The sequence below is a fragment of the Excalfactoria chinensis genome, chromosome 16, assembly GCF_039878825.1.
Source record: "Excalfactoria chinensis isolate bCotChi1 chromosome 16, bCotChi1.hap2, whole genome shotgun sequence".
NCBI lineage: Eukaryota > Metazoa > Chordata > Aves > Galliformes > Phasianidae > Excalfactoria > Excalfactoria chinensis.
Genome location: NC_092840.1, coordinates 5,013,308 through 5,027,326, shown reverse-complemented (window position 1 = coordinate 5,027,326; position 14,019 = coordinate 5,013,308). Strand labels below are relative to the sequence as shown.

Below are 14,019 nucleotides of genomic sequence, written 5' to 3'. Positions count from 1 at the left end.
GGAGCTGCGAGCACCGCATGGCACACAGGCTGCATAGTGAGCTGCCTGGCCAAGCTCTGCCTCTGGGAAAGGAGAGCTGGAGACTCACTCCTAGAGAAGGGGCATGCAGGACGTCTCCAAAAGGCTTTTCAGCCCTGCAAAGCAGGCTCTGTGCAGAGCACTGCAGCCTCCACATGAGACAGCTACTGTCTTCTCGCTGTGCAGGACCTTGTGCTTGCTCCACCCTCACACTGCTGCACGGTGCCTTGGGGCTGCTCGCACTCACAAGGCTGGCTGTGCTCTGCGCTGTTCCGCATGCTCACCAAAGCACACCCCAAGCTTCTGGCTTCCATAGCTTGCAGACAGCAACAAGAGGGCTTCCCCTGCTCGCAGTACTGCCAGCTGCCACCTTCCATCTGGGCACGGCTCACCCCATCTCTCTGCCTCCTGAGCAAAAGTTACCAAGAAATAAAACTGGGCTTCATCTCCTAAGCAGCCAGACATCTACTTCATGAGTAGAACCGTCACAAGGCACACCTGCCCTTCGGACACAGCACTCGGCTGACTCTGCATGCACAGCACCAGATGGTCTCTTTGCTTCCCAGCGTGGCCAGGCAGTTCTGCTGCCACCACAACAGCACAAGTCGCTGCCTGTAGGAGGTGGGGGCACTCCGAAGAACTCGCAGAAATATTTTCCCACTGGTAGCTGTCGGCCTGAGCTAATGCAACATGACACATATCTCACTATGAACAATGCACTGACATTCAAAGCCTGTTTGCCATGTTCCAAATCGTGCCATTGTCACTGGAGTGTGATTAGAGGCAGTTGGATACATTTCCCCTCTGAGCTCATTTCAAGCACCCCTTTGAGATGCCTGTGCTGTGGAAGACCTGGCATTCTCTCTGCGAGACAGCTTTGTAAAGGTAGCGTGGTGCCCATGGTGATGTTGGCTGGAAGCATGAGGGCAGAGAGTGAGGAAACTCCTGCAAAGTCGGTCCCCATTAGCATGCATGCTCACCGACTGAAGCACATCTCGCAAAGGACCAGGATTCCCATATCAGCTCCTCTCCTGGAAAGGCGATGCTAAGTGCAGGAGCAGGAATCAGCTGCTTGTGCCAACCACCCCAAGCCCAAGGACAACCCCTCTACTCAGTGATGTACACCAAGGAATGGCTCTCACAGCCACCATCACCGCAGCCCAACAGCACCCACCACCTTCCCCCAGCACTGATGAGTCACCATTACTCATTTCCTACCCGCCTGCACGGCCCCTCTGCCTCTCTCAAGGCACATGTAGCTCCAGCTGCCAGGTCTGAGACTGCAAGGAACGGAGGTGTGATCTCAGGTCATTGGGTTGTTTACTGCCATGCGCTGGACAGAATGTGTTTATATATTATAACAGGTCTCTGCAAAGAAAGTGCATAAATAAAGCATGAGGCCTCTGTAAGAAGAAATGCGTTTAGTATACCTAAACACCCTGATCATCTGTAGCCCTGCACTGCCACATCAGTGGCAGGTCATGAAGCCCAAAGGGGGTGAGGGATGTATAACCCAAGGCATAAACCACACAGGAGCTGCTAGCAGGCACACTCACTGCCATCAAGCTCTGGTCAATTGTCCCTGCTCCTTTCCTGGATTTTCAAAGGAGCCCCCAGACAACACCTTCGTGCTTCCTCAAAGCAGGGCCAGACTTGCACCCCAGGCTTCTGGTAAGGCACTGGCAGGCAGCAGAGACAACTCAACTGCCAACCTGCATGCGAAGAGGAAGAGTTGGGTCAGTGGCACATGGAAAGTCATCATCTGCCCTTAACAGCACCCATCATCTTGACACAAAGCCTCCAGATGGTAGCTGGTATCACTGACGGTCTTTCCAAACAGAAAAAAACCCAACACACAGAGCCAGCAGCGTGTCCTGGTGCCCAGCAGCACACCGGTGTATGGTGAGGCAAATGGGAAGTCCCTGGGACTGATTCCCTCTGTGCTGCAGGGGAGGGAGCGCTCAGCAGAAAGCACCGCCTGGATGCCGAAATCCTGCGGCCTGCCTGCACCCTGATTATACAACAGCATTACACAACGTGGCATTTTAGCAGATTGCATAAGAAGGGTCAGGCACACCTCGAAACCCCAGAGCTGCTGTGCATGCTGGAACAGCCAACCCGCTGCTGCCAACCGCTCCCAGCCTGGCCTGGCTGCAGGTCGTGCCATGAGCACCACACAGGATGGGCTCACAGCCCACAGCGACAGAGCTGAGGTTGTCCCTGTGCACTGCAGGCAGTGGGACCAGACGCCCTATAAGGGTCCCTTCTGACTCAAACAGTTCAGTGCTGCTCACACTGTCCAGTCCCTGAAAAGGTCTGTCCTTCTCCCAGGCTCCACTCTACCTGGAATAAAACACAAACCTTTCCCTACTTGCCAAGTACTCTCATTTACTGATTCCATTTCCTGAAGTTCCTGATCTCAACTGCTACTTCACCAAGTTTCTACCTATCAGTACTTAACAAACATATCACCTTGCATACCCAAACACATGCCATCTCCCAGGCACAGGACTTTGGGGCTCCTTGATGGACAAAGGAAAATGCTTCAGTTCCTAGAGAATTTCAAGTCATTTTTCTTACAGAATCACTGGAAGGGCGAGCAGCAGCTTGACGTCACCTTTAAATTCCGGTCTCCATTACAGAAGGCAGTGCCGCATTCACCAGCGATTTATAATTTCTACTTTGAGCTGCTACAGAAAGTGAAAGCACAGAAAGGTGCTGCTGTACCACAGGTTTCAAATTCTAGTCTCCATTTCAACAAAACCCGCTGGGTACAACCCAACGTGTCACAAACCAGGTGCCTACAGCACAGCACGCGGGGAGAAGCTGCTGTAAGGAGAAGGTTTGAGCTTCTCCATGGCCACTAAATCTGTGCTTCCTTCACCCAAGCAAGATGCCACAATGTCATGGGTTAACTTGGCTGAGGATTTATGACATGGGTAGGCTCTTAAGTTCCCTCACTCCACAAGGAAGTGTGAGGAAATAAAGGAAAACTGCATTAGTGATCATAAGCTCAGGGTTTCTGCCTGGGTTCCAATGGCAGCAGGTACAAAGATGGCTCAGCTGCCTGACCACCGCCTGCAGCATCTGCACGAGGCAGGAAGGAGTCCCCTTTGCAATGTGCTACACGCTCCACATGCAGATTAATAATCAAGCAGCCACTCTAAAACATGACAGAAATATGCTGTTTGCTGGTAACCACCAAGAGAAGCTCCAGGTAATTACAATAAGGCTCCTACCCTGAGCACTCCCTCCCCCTGCAGCCAGACAGGCAGCAGCACATAGCAGTGACTCACCTGGCTCTGCTCTGCTCCAGAAACCCTACATCTGCACACCGGGTGGGCACTGAGAACCAACCACCTGGGGGCTGGGAGCCTGCCCATGGGCTTCCTCATCTCCTGGGCTGATATTAGCATAGCTGCATCCTTACTGAGAACTCCCCACCCAAGTGCACGTTGGCCTTTTGCACAGTTGTATCCCATTGCCAGCCCGCTCCCTTTTTCTTGCAACACTATTAACCAAATACTGCAGTTCTGATCTAGACTAACAATTGAAAACAACTTCTAACACCCTTCCTTGTGCTATTGTCCGTGCTGCTCTCAGTGACTGTAGGCCAGTTTCAGCAACATTTGCTATTCCTCATTTCTTCTTTCATGCAACAACTTCAAAAGGGCTGCTGCAAACTCTTCCAGCAAGAACAACAGTAGCCAAACTCAGCTCCTATGAGCCTCGTTTCCTCTCCTCCCCCCAAATATAAATTGTGTACTTGAAACTACTAAAGTTGGCTGAAAATAATGATAACTGACAGATGCTGGGTTAAATAGGCCACAGTCTTTCCCTCAGGCCTAATTTAGACCGGATATCAAAATGATATAAAATATCATTGCTTGCCTTCACTCCATCAGGACATCTGCGGACAGAGCACTATTAACTCTTTCCTAGGAGTGTTGACTTTGTGTGTCAACAATGAGTGTTTTATCTATCTGATCTCTTCCTGCTTTTAAACACTGCTGGAGCTCAGGTGCTCCCCAGCAAAGACATGGAGGTTCAGCACTCAGCTCAGCACCAGGTAGTGGAGAAGGCACTGCTATGGGTCTCAAGAGACGTGCAGTGTATGATGGGTCAGATACCAACAAGAGGCCGACAGCAGGAGTGATGCAGACCTTGAGAAAGGTTTCAAAATAACAAAAATAAGGGGAAATTTGGATCTTTTAGACCATTTTTTTTTTCAGACAGGTATTTGATTACACTTTCTAAAAGTTAACATCTCAATCGGCGATCCTGGAGCTAACACAGCTTGCACTGCTGCACTTCTTCCACCCCATACGCCAGCATCCAAGTTTTCATTGTATTCCTTCACCACGCATTGGTTTCAAAAGCACCCTGGATATGAGCTGATGCAGGACACGTGGCAGCCTGGAAGCCCTGAAGACAGAACCCAGAACCTGCTCACTTCTTATCATTGAAGAGCCAACACTTCATGTGTCTGGTGATGTTCCTCTCAGCTAATTAGAATTAGACATCTAAAAGCTGTCCTCAGAAATGGCTGAATCACCCACCTCTCTCCTTAATTGGAGTCCATGCAATTGGCTGTAACTAGCACACAGTTTGAAGTCAACCAGGAAGAGGCCCAACTAAAAAAAACAAGATGCCAGCACCATTAACCCATTTATTGCTGGTCCCAGAAGGACCAGAGAAGCAAGCACAGCAATCTGCTCTGAGCAAGGCCTTATTCAGGCACTCCTGCAAGGAAAGCACCAACGCTCCTGTTCTTATTTTCAATGCAGCTCTCTGTGTAGTGGAAGCCATAATAACTTACTCCTAACTTGCCCAAAGAGAAGCCTCTTTGTCACACCAGTAAGCTCCTGAGCTGGTTGCACACATCACCCGCACACGCAACTGTTGGAGCTGTAATTTATTAGCCTTCTACAGGGACAGCTGAAGGAGACACATGAGGATAAAACCCAACCGACACACACTAACAAAGCTCTACAGCTATGAGCAATTAGCACTGATTGTTCACTCAGTCATTAACTATGTTTTGTATGGATATAGAAAAAAATTCTCTTGTAGGCAGGCCAGTGATGGGGTACAGCCCTCCACCATCCCTACTTACATCCATGGAATTCCCTTTGAAATTTGCCCCTAACACAGTTTTATAGCAAATCAAAATGAGGAAAACGAGTGCCTGTGGGCGTTAGATGGGTGCAAGCAGCATCTCTATCAATAGGTACCAGCACACTGGTGGTGCAGAAGTCAGATCTAATCTGTGGGCTTACCAGAAGGGCAGAGCAGTGTGTGGCTGCGTGGTCAGGCACATCACATGTCAGGCTGGAGCAGCAGCAGCAGTGTTGGGTCCGCCAGCCTCGGCCTCGTGCTGACAACCACCAGTACTACATGTACAGCAGAGCACAGTCCTCACTTCTGCACTTAAGGACACACGCAGCTCAGCCAGCTTACGACATGTAATTAGAGACTGTATTTTAATGAATATGCACAAGGGGGCAGAGTCAGAGTTGTGCACCTGAGGTTAAGTTTTGCATATTTTAACTTTTCAGTGCTCAGCGGTGCAGTCTTGCTTCATTAACTTGACCTTCTGCATCTCGTTTCCTAGGAGGCTTTTTGGGTTTGTTTCTTCTAAAAGGAAAAAGGAAGCTCTCAGGAGCGTTCTCTTGTCTCCAACCCACACCACCTGAGCCCATCCCAGCCTGAGCTGCATGCAGCCCCTGCACCACCCCTGTTCATTAATAGGGCTGTCTGAGACATCTAACTAAATGCCTCGGGTTTAGCCACTTATAAATTTGCCAAGGGTTAACTGATCAGACCCCAATTTTTCATGGCAAATACATCAGGCTGACAACGTATCGATTTGAAAAATTAATTCAGATCCACTGGGTTATTTCTGAGAAATATTTCCAAGGTAGGCTCTCCATCTCTTCCATTCTCATTGCTTTATAAATAACGTTCTGGGCCAAGAGAACATCTTTGTGTTCTGAAAATTCAAGGTGTGATGGGACAGCCCATGCAGCCCAGCCCTGTGTCCCAGCCCAGCAGCTCATTCAGCCCACAGAGCAGTGCCTCTCGCTGCCGAGTGGTCTCTCCACCATGAGCAGACAGAGCAAGGCAACAAACTATTTCATTTTTACTATTTGTATTTGACCTTTTTATATTGTTTGCTTTTTCCAGCATAATCTCTTAAGAACATGACTCTGATGATTTATAACAAAAGAATATCTCTATAGTGGGTGCCTTGCAAGACCTCTCTCCTGCTGCTTTAGAGTGATTTACTTTTGGATTAGCCTCTGATAGAGAAGGGCTCGGCTGACGATTTGCCCTCGTATATCAAAAGGGAAATCCTTAAGACATCACTATAAAACAGCAGGAAAGAGCACCTGCCTGACTCATAAACTTATATGATGTGGTTTAGTCAGATAGGCCATCTGCTTCCCTTACATACCCATATGTCCTTCGCTATTCCCTGCTACCTCACAGTTAACTTCACTGATTTTCCTCTCCACTTCTGCAAAGCTGAAATAAAAAGAAATGAATCGAATGATGGAATCACGCAGATGGAACAAGTGGCCACTGTCTCTGCTGCCTAGTTGATGCAATAAATAATGACAGTGAAGATGAGGAAACACACATCTTCTCGTAATTAGATCCGCGTTATAAACATAATGTGCCCCATCTCACACCCGGGTGGCTCGGCCGCACCAGGTAAGGCAGCTCTGCTCCTTGCTCCTGGCCCAGCCTCTGCTCTGGGGCAGGCAGAAGGTTTTCCAGCCAGCACCACCAAAATGTGAGAAACTGGACCAAGGAGAGTGCTCTTTTTCCCAGGATAGGAAGATCCTGCCTTGCAGTTACCTATTGAGAGATTTACAGAGCCAAACCATCACCATCAATAACCACAAATTAACTATGCTTCCAAAAACTTGCCCATTTCCCTTTCATAACCATTTCAGTTTTGGATGCTGCACCAATCAGCCACGATAACGCAGTGAAACACCATGCTATAAAAGTCCCAAACCCACTAACTTCGTTACATCCCAACTTCTGACCACGCAAGCACAGCAAGGCCGAGGTTCAGAGAAGGAATGGCAGTGAGTTGGCTTCGTGTGCTGCTGCCCACTTGATTCACAATGCACCCTGTGCAATAATTCCAAATGAAAAATGCATTTGAAGTAAACATCGTCAGCCAACAGGTAATGCACAGCCAGCAAAACAGAGCCCTGGTGCCAGCCAGGCAGGATGCTGTAAGCTGTCAGCATGTGCTGCAGGGCCCGCTCCTAGATAATGTACAAATTTCCTCCAGCCAAAGCTTTGGGGTGTTCATTTTTTCCCCTCTGCAATAGGGTAAAGCAGGCAGAGGTTTTTCCAGCTCTCTGGAGAGCTGCCTGTAGCCTACCACAGAGTGGATAAAAACCTGCATAAAAAGACCACCCAAGGGACTGGGAAAAGTGGTCCCCACAGAGACATTTTGTTTAGAAAGGCTGAAGCACAGACAATTACCCGAGGCAGAAAAAACAACGGCACAAAATTTCCCACCCTGTGCTCTCGGAGCACCGTTCCCAGCAGCTGAGCAGCCACCATGGGAGGAGGCATAGAGAATGTGTGTGTGTGCAGATGTGCACGCCTGTATATATGTCCTTATGGAAAGGCAGGGAGCGTACCAGGCACAGGAAGCAGCCCCCTGCCCGAATACTTCACACTGATCCCCCCCTCTTAGAAATTATTGCTCGTTAACACTGTTGAGCAAATGACCTCGATCAAGCAGCCGATCTCAAAAGACATCCACTGATTGCAACACCCTGGAGCCAGCTCACCAGAAACACACCCCTCACCCCAGCCTGTCCCCAGCAAACACTGACAAGGACAGTCTTGCACAACGGGTGAGACACCTCCCTGGGCACCACCTCCCCAACCCACACCTGGCAGCCGTGTGTCTGTTTGTCCTTCCCTGTGTCCATTCACATGTCCATGTGTCTGTCCCACCAGGGACAGGGATGCAGGACAGCCCACAGACAGCAGGGCAGGACTGGTAAAGTTCCCTCACTCTGCTCCCACCAGCATCCAAGGACATCCTGGAATTCAGAGAAATTCAAAGTGGAAAAGGCATCACATTAACCTCCTTAATTTTTCATTTCTGACACAGATTGTTTTCTCCTCGTTTCAAAGAATTTCAAGCTAATGTCTGGAGGGCAGAAAAAAATCCATTTCCCAATATGCCTGCTGCAGCTTTTTCACCAATCGACTGCCCTTCCTGGTACAATCACTGGGACATTGATTTTTTTTTTTTATTATTTTATTTATTTTTTTTATGCTGGAGCATCATCCAAAAATCTATCAATGCATCTTTGAAAAAAAAAAAGAATAAAACAAAATAGCAGCACTCTAAGACGAGCTGCTTCCTCCATCCTTCAGCCCCAGCGCTGCACAAAACCCTTTGCCCAGCGCCTCAGCAGCATTGCCCACCCAGGGCTGGGCCACCAGTGCTGTGCCCTGGAGCCACACAGAGGCTCTGCCCACTTCTTGGCTCCCTGATGTGGCTTAGGACACAGGGCAGTGGTGGCACAGAGCTCCTCTGCCATGGAGCTGCCCAGGGTTACCCGTACACAAAGCTGTGGTTCTGCTAAGCATGGCAATAACTGCCTCCTATCACTACGCTAAGTAAACAATTCACTCAACACAGTCTTGGCACTTATTAAGCACCTGGGAGAGAGGCTGCCTTGTGTTGTCCAAAACACTCCTAATTACTGTTTAATCAAGATCTCTTCCCCTCTAGAAAAAAAAAATAAAAATAAAAACATAAAAGGCAAAAAAAGAAAACTAAAAAATAAAAGCTGAGGCAAAACATTTGCATGTATTTTTCCAGTGCAATCGCATTACACATCTCTGTGACAAGCAAATTCTTGGCAGTGCTTCGCAGGAAAGAGCTGCCTGTGCAGGAGCATCGCAGCACAGTGTGCTAATCCAAATAGCCTGAGGTCTCCCCTTCCCTAGGTAAGGGAAGGAACCAGGAGGATTTCCTGGCACATGGACTAATGCTATCAAATGCTTCTTTTATTTGTTGTTGACACGTGTATAACAGTTGAAGAATTGCTAAATAACCTTGTAATATCTTGATTTATGGATTATTCTTCCATACGAGTAGCACATGGTAAGGACAGCACGTATCCATCCCCACGTTATCTCCCTGCTGGAGTGCTGACTGCTGCACTCACCCACAGATCCCAGGCCATGCAGTGCTGCATGGGATGCCCAATCCTTGCTGCTGGAGAGGGTGAACACACCAAGAGCTGCGTGGGCACAAATCTCACAACTCCTGCGGCTGGATTTTCTCTGTGCCTGCAGGCAGATGAGGAACATGCCCAGCAATCTGCAGCTGTGCTTCCAGGGGACAAAGACACGGAGTGAGCAGAGCCCAGTGGTCAGCATGGCTGCTGCATCCCAAGCCCAGGAACCACTGCAGGTGATGGATCAGTGATGGCTGGCACAGAAGTTTGTTCCTATGGGATGCGTGAGCCAGCTCTGTGTATAAGGATCCGAGTACACATTAGACGCTGACTCGTTTTCCCACTTCAATGAACGACTGAATTTCTTTAGTTTCTCCTCCCCGTCCACTGTACAGAGGTCACCCACACACGGACAGCAGCAACTGGACACGTGCATGTCTGTGTTCACGTCACAACCGTCTCAACTGGAGTTGTACAGATGAGCCTAACAGCAGCCTCCAGCTCCAAAATATCATACAAATACTAACCCGAGCCTGTTCTGCTCCTCAGATGCAAGCCAAACTAGTTCAAGATCATCTCCATTCTCAGCCCACTTACCAAATAGATCTCATGGCAAGCATGTGCTAACTCTTGATCTAGGGAACACGTCCAAGGAAAACAGCTGCTCAAGGCTCTGCTGAGAACAAACACCGTGTGCTAAAGGAGTCCCCAGCCTGACACCGAGCCTGAACGCCAGCCCGGAGGTTTAAGTGGGGACAGACAAAAACCCAAAGCACGCTCCCTCCTGAGTGCCTCCAAAGGAAGCCCTATGTGGACACAAAGAAGGGGCCTGTGGCAGCTCGCAGCAAACCCAGCCCAGCACAGTCCTTTGCAGTTCGCACGTCCCCAGACCAGCCGCACAAACGCCATGGACTGAAGCCCTACAGATGGGAGCGCCCACCCCACAGCACCGCACAGAGAAGTGCTGCTGCCCCGGGCACACTCCCAGCTGAGCACAGAAGGGAGCCTGAGCCAGCACGAAGGAAAAACCCCCCATCAAAACCTTGGAAGGGCATAAAATGAACTTTCCCGGAGAATGGGAACAATTTGAAAAACAAAATAAACGTAAATCTTCCTTTCACAAGCTGGGAATGGGGCCAGGAAAACCAGCTGGGCAAGGGGTTAATGCCCTACCCAACCCTCTGCATGATGCTCCTTCCACTGCTGCTCTGCAGAGCTTCATTGCTTCACCGAGATACACACCAGGAGCAATGGCCACCTGCTGCTCTGCCATTGAAAGAGACTTACTTCACATCTTTCCAGTTGTAAAACTGCCACCCGACTTCATTGATTTCTCCCTCCCTACTTCTCCAAAATGTTTAGAACCTACAGAAAAGACGACAGAAACCAGTTTGGGTTTACGGCACAAAGACCTGCAAGTGCTTTTTTCCACAGCTCGGATCCAGATGATGTTAAAGGCCACTCGTTTTCATGTCCTCCTTTCCCTCCTCCTGGCTGGGAGCACCAGAAACCATAAGAGTTGGAGTGAAAACACTTGGAGCGTTTTGCCTGGCTGACCAGGGTGCTAATGGTCTTCAGAGGAAGCTCACATCCACGCAGCCATATCCCAACATCTCATCAACACACAAATCCCCACCTAAAGCCAAAGTCTGGTGTAGGAGACATGCGTACGGTTCCTGTTGGACTCACAAGAGGATTACTCTGGGCCTGTTTAGCAAAGTCCTAGCACAATAGTGCTGTAAGGCCCTTAATTACACTGTGCTTGAGCAGCATTCTTTGGCCCAGTAAAGCACACCAGCAGTATGAAACATGAATGCTGGCCAAGCTTTGTTTCCCTGTTCCAGTCTCCTGAGCCCACAAGGAACATCTGGTTGCCTTCCTTCCATTGCAGAGGGTGGGCATGGGTGGGTCCCACTGACAGCAGCACAGCTACAGCTAACAGCACACCCAGCAGCCTATTGATCAACACAAGACAAGGACGTGCTTGGAGAGGTGCCTGTAAGACTTTTGCCATGCTGGCAGCAGAAGCAAGGGACATAGAAATGAGGATCTGCATGAATGTAAGCATTGCAAAGAAAACCAGGATAATAGCAGATAAAAGACATTTGACCATAGCTTGCAGGGAAAGTAGTCAACTGTTTCCTCGCCTCCACAGACAAGTGAAAAACCATGGCCATTTGGCTGGAAGACACCTCCTGGGCTCTGCCAGGACACGAGCACCCATTCGGAGGGGCTTTAGGCACAGCACAATTGGTAGAAGAAGGCATGAAACTGATTTGAATGGGAAGGCACCCCCATAAAGCAGCAGTCAGCAACCAGCACCCCACAGTCTGTGCTTGGTCTTAGAAGGGCTCAAACACTCTCTTTCACAACGGTTTCACAAATAAACACCCTGCTTGTCTACAGCAGAGAGACCTGGCCCAGTTTGCAAGGGACATTAACCAGGTAAGACACACATCACCAAAGCATCATCAACCCAGGTACACTGTATCACCAGAGCAGCTCCCATTCCAGGGGGCTGATGCTGCAAGGCTCATTCCTCCTCTTTGGGAGCTGGGTAGGTTCTCTCTAGCATAGACAAAGACAGCAACAGGACGCACTGCTGTGTGTTAGGGTAGAAAATGACTTCTAGGAAATGAGGGACATTCATCCCCGATGGTTCTCCTCCAATAACCCATTTAATTCCATATAGGCTGTTTGCCTGATTTGAAAGCTGGAGCAGAATTCAAAGTAAGGTTTCAGGACTACGGGTTCTTGGTAGGAGACATCAAGTCCCAGAAAACTTGGGATTTCAGATGTGTGCCTGCCTCACCTCCCACACTGCTTCTTGCAAGCCACATCTGCAGAGGTGCTGCTCTCCCATGACCACAGAGCCACTGTGACGTAGGGTCAGTAAGCAAACACCCAGGTCTACTGCTTGCTCTGCCACACTGGAGCAGAGGTCTCCAGGGCAATGGAAAGGCACTGCCATGGCACACACCAGGTCACCAGTGGCACCAGGCCTGGTCCGCAGAGCGAGGGACTGGCCAGCAAGCGGCACGCTGGTTGCAGGCTCTGCAGCTCGACGCAGCTGAAAGTCCAGCACAGAGGGAAGCCTGGATTAGCTCCTGGCACTGTAGGAAGTGTGATAATAGCAGAAGCAGAGCAGCAGGCAGCAATTGTGGAGCCTGAGCAAAATCCCTTGTTTTCACTGGCTAGTTCTGGTTTCATGTTTCTGATCTTTTAAACATCAGGCTCTCCTTGGCCCTGGCCAACAGCTTCCTGATGCAGCACTGCTCTCTGCCAGCAGCCTGACCTGTGCCAATAGGTTTCATGCAAACTGCCAGCTCCAGGCTGGAGCAGAGGCTCTAACCCCACTGCACGCTGACTGGCAGCATCCCTCAGTACAGAACAGCTGGGCTCAGCTCTCTAGAGGGAAGCAGCAAAAGCTCACTCCCCGAGCCAAGGCTCACAACAGACAAAGCTACTTTTCCAAGTGCGTCTCTGTAAGCAAACCCACAAGTGTCAGAGCAGGTCAGATGGGACATGGGGAGCACTCTGCAAAGCGGGGACACGAGGACAGAGGCAACCAGTGCCAGCCACGGGTACTAACATGTGCTCTGCTTCCATCCCAGCCACTTAACCACACACTCTTTTCCTGGCTGTTAAGGAAGTCAGTAACACAGACCTGCCTGTCTCCTCTACCAAAGGAGGTAAAAAAGGAGCTTGTGGAAAATAAATCACCCTCTGCAGCCTGGAAAAAGCTGGGCATCATGAGACTGCAGAAATGACAAGAGGTCATGTGGGCAGGTGAAGGGTTAACAGGTGGAAGTCAATGCCCCTCTACCAGGCAGCCAATACTGCTATCAATAAATTATGCATCAGCATCCACTAATAGTGACCTAGCAGCCAGCACTATTTAAAACAAACCAATCAATGGTATTAACGTAATCCCCGGGAGAAAACAAGACACCACATGCTGTGCTGGGACAGGAGCAGACCAGGCCAAGGAGAGAGAGACCTCTGGCCAGGGTAGCACTCAGCCATTCTGGAAGGAAAGGTCCCCATGCTGAAGGGGCAGATGGAGCTGTACCACGGCCAAGAGCACAGAATAGAAACAGCCACGCACAGTGTGATCCCGTGAGCCTCTAAGGGGTTGGCAGCAAGGAGCAGGGCTGGCAGCTGCTGCCCTCTATCCCAAGAGTCCCCGACACCAGGCTCTGCCCTATCTGTCTTCTGCAGGGGTGCTCCCATACACACACCCTCTGCACCCATAGGGTTTATCAGGCACAGGTGCTACCAAACTGTAAGTGAACTTAGCAAGCATTCAGGGCTTTGAGTTCAGTTACCTGAGAGGTTCCAAAGAAATGAGAGCTGCATTGCTGGGAGGGCAGCACCGGGTGCAGCCAGGATACAATGCCAATGAGCACATGGCAGGAGCAGGGGCAGATCTCCTGCTTTCTTCTGATGCTCACAACTGATCATGAAGTCCCTGAAGCTGCTTTACCAGAACTTCACTTTGAATGATCGATTCCTTTTCCTCCAGCATAATTAAATGGAACAAGCTGCCAAGTAACCCTACACTCTCAAAACGAGGAGCAACAGACATACAATCCCATAACAAGAAGTTGTGTGCAGCCCAGCGTTCAGCTCTCTGCTCTTGCACCCCACACATGATGCAGTGCCAGGTGCTGCCTTGTGTCCCCACACAGCACATGCTGCAGTTGGGGCACACACCTTTCCCTGCCCCTGGGACAGCTGGGGACAAAGGATAGGAGGGACCCCTACC

General features: G+C 49.8%; 1 long non-coding RNA gene across 1 annotated transcript in view; it reads right to left on the bottom strand.

Annotated features, from left to right (window-relative positions):
* LOC140259465 (uncharacterized) overlaps positions 1 to 14,019 on the bottom strand; it is a 79,355-nt gene that overhangs the window by 13,281 nt on the left and 52,055 nt on the right. The window lies entirely within an intron of this gene.